This window comes from Octopus bimaculoides, chromosome 13 (genome assembly GCF_001194135.2).
Source record: "Octopus bimaculoides isolate UCB-OBI-ISO-001 chromosome 13, ASM119413v2, whole genome shotgun sequence".
Classification (NCBI taxonomy): domain Eukaryota; kingdom Metazoa; phylum Mollusca; class Cephalopoda; order Octopoda; family Octopodidae; genus Octopus; species Octopus bimaculoides.
Genome location: NC_068993.1, coordinates 56,539,649 through 56,542,403, shown reverse-complemented (window position 1 = coordinate 56,542,403; position 2,755 = coordinate 56,539,649).

Below are 2,755 nucleotides of genomic sequence, written 5' to 3'. Positions count from 1 at the left end.
TGTGTGTGTGTGTGTGTGTGTGTATGTGTGTGTGTGTGTGTGTGTGTGTGTGTGTGTCTATTATTGAGGCCAAGAATTTTATAAACTTTCGAGAGACCGCAGATTGAAAGAGTTGCGGCGTTCCTCCAAATTGCGAATTTAAAATTAGATTTTAGATTTGTGATTGGCGTAACTTAAATGTTCCCTCACACACACCTATGTATCATTTGATTTTCTCTGAAAGTTGGTGGAGAGAAATGACATCAGCTCGACAGTCTCATCAGCATTAGATTTGCTGTCAAGGGGAATAACTCAGCAATTTTACAGTCACCTGATTCTTTATAGTTGTCTCCCATATCATAATTTTTAAAGGGTAGATTACTGCATTGATACCTGAGCATTATAGAGTTGTTTACGTTAATATTAGATGCGTGGTTGCTTCGTGAACGTAATTCTTTACTATGATTATTAGCTGCTAGAATCAGTAACACGCCGGACAAAATTCTTAGCGCAATTTTGTTCGTTTTTACGTTCTGAGTACAAATTCAGCCGAAATTGACTTTGCTTTCATCCTTTTGGAATCGATAAAATAAGTAACAGTTCAACACTGAAGCTGATGTCATCGACAAGCCTCTAATCCCACCCCACAAAAATTAGGGTTTTGTGCCAGAGTAGAAAGAACTATTTGAAATAACGCTATCGACCTCAGGAAAACAACCCATTTACGTATTTTGGTGGTTAAATGACTTATGATGAATTCGGCGATTGAGAAATATTTTGAAATTAAATTTGGGAAAATTTTACCTTTATGACTGTTGATGTTGAAAATTAATTTAAACCAAATGATATTTCGCATACAGTTGCGTTTTTGGTGTTGTTTCATTGCTCATGAATTATAGCACTTTTGAGTATGAAGTATGTTTTCTTTAAATCTGCACGTTCTAAGTCCCTGCTATATTGACAGGTCGTTCAGTAAAAAAATTACCCCAGTGCTCAACAGGTACTTATTTTATCGGCCCCGAAAGGATGAACGGCAAAGTCGACTCCAGTGAACTTTGAACTCAGAACGTAAAGACGGGCGAAATGCGCTAAATATTTTGCCCGGTGTGGTAACAATTGTGCCACCTCGCCGCTTTAGACATTAGAAATATATTAAAAATATATTTCTAATTTGGCTCATCGCCGAAAAGTATTTTCGTTGTGCATTTTTTTAATACGCATTTCCATGATCAATACTCTAATGATCATTCTTCTGGCAAAACCTTTAAACGTACCATTTGCTTCTCTTCCCAGGATGCATCGGTTCTCTGTTGAGTTGCTCTTCTATTTTAACAGTTTCTTTCCTCGAACTGCTCTCACCACAACCGCCATGTTTTCCTCTGCTTTATGATATTCAGTCCTTTATGATTTTTGTCAGTCGACATGTTTTAAATTTGTAGATCCCTTTTTCCTTTCTTTTGAGTCCTTCACTCTGCAGTGAACTTGAGCTTTGGTCGAAACAAAATCGTTACAACAAATATGTTTGTTTTGAATTTTGTTGACATACATAGACGCAGGCGTGGCAAGAAGTTTGCTTTCCAACTACATGGATCCGGGTTCAGTCCCACTACATGGCATCTTGGACAAGTGTCTTCTGCTATAGCTTCGGGCCGACCAAAGTCTTGTGAGTGGATTTGGTTGATGGAAACTGAAAGAAGCCCATCGTGGTTGTGTTTGTGTGTATGTGTGTGTGTGCGTGCGTGCGCGCGCGTTTGTGTGTTTCATCATCATCACCACGGACTCGCCCGTCGTTAGACGACGTATGAGGGTTCTGCAATTTCTTGTCGAACAACCACACATATGATTTGTTCATAGTGATCAAATGTTCACGTAACCTCATTCCCTCCATCAAATCCACATGACCTGTACAGGAGCACGGCGTGCCATATGTTAGAAAACGAAACGATCGTAGAGCGACGTAAAATGAAGTGATTCACTCAAAAACACAACGCAACGCCCAGTCGGGGCTGCTTGAGTGCAACACGCTAACTACTAAGCCATCCGTCTTCATGTATTCTAAGAACTGAATTTCCTAATATATCTCTTAATGCTGAAATATACTTTCATACTTTTCCGAGTTCGCTCCTAAAGAAATTAATAATTCAACACTGGGAAGCAAAGGTGCAGTTTTACATATGATCTTTTAGCGTGATATAGACATCGCTTTCGCCTAAACATTGTAGTTTCATGTCTAATTTTAGGCTTGATGCTATGGACATGACCTCGCTAATAATCTCGTTGGTGGTATTCTTAACTGCTTTCCTGTATTTTATTTTCTGTGTAATATTATTACATTAGAGTGTGGCTATCTATTTCGTACAGGTTTTTGGTTTCATCGGAAAAGATAAAAATATTGTTAGACTTATTAATTGTTCTTGTGTTTGATTTGTGTTTGTGCTACGTATTCTATATTCTTTAAACTTATTCCGTTGATCATCTCAAGTAATTCCGCTTCAAAACACCGAAGTTCCATTATCCATGCTGGTCAATTACCGCGTATTATTAGTTTTTATACCCAATAGTTCTTCTGGTGGTAAATCTGCACGGCTGTTCGCATAAAAGTAAGCTTTCCCACTCATTCTTTTATGATGTCTTTCACTTTCGTGATAAGCTTCTTAAGATATGTACTGGGATATTTTTCATCTTATACACAGACACACACACAGACATTCACACACTCAGACATTCACACACACAGACATTCACACACACAGACATTCACACACTCAGACATTCA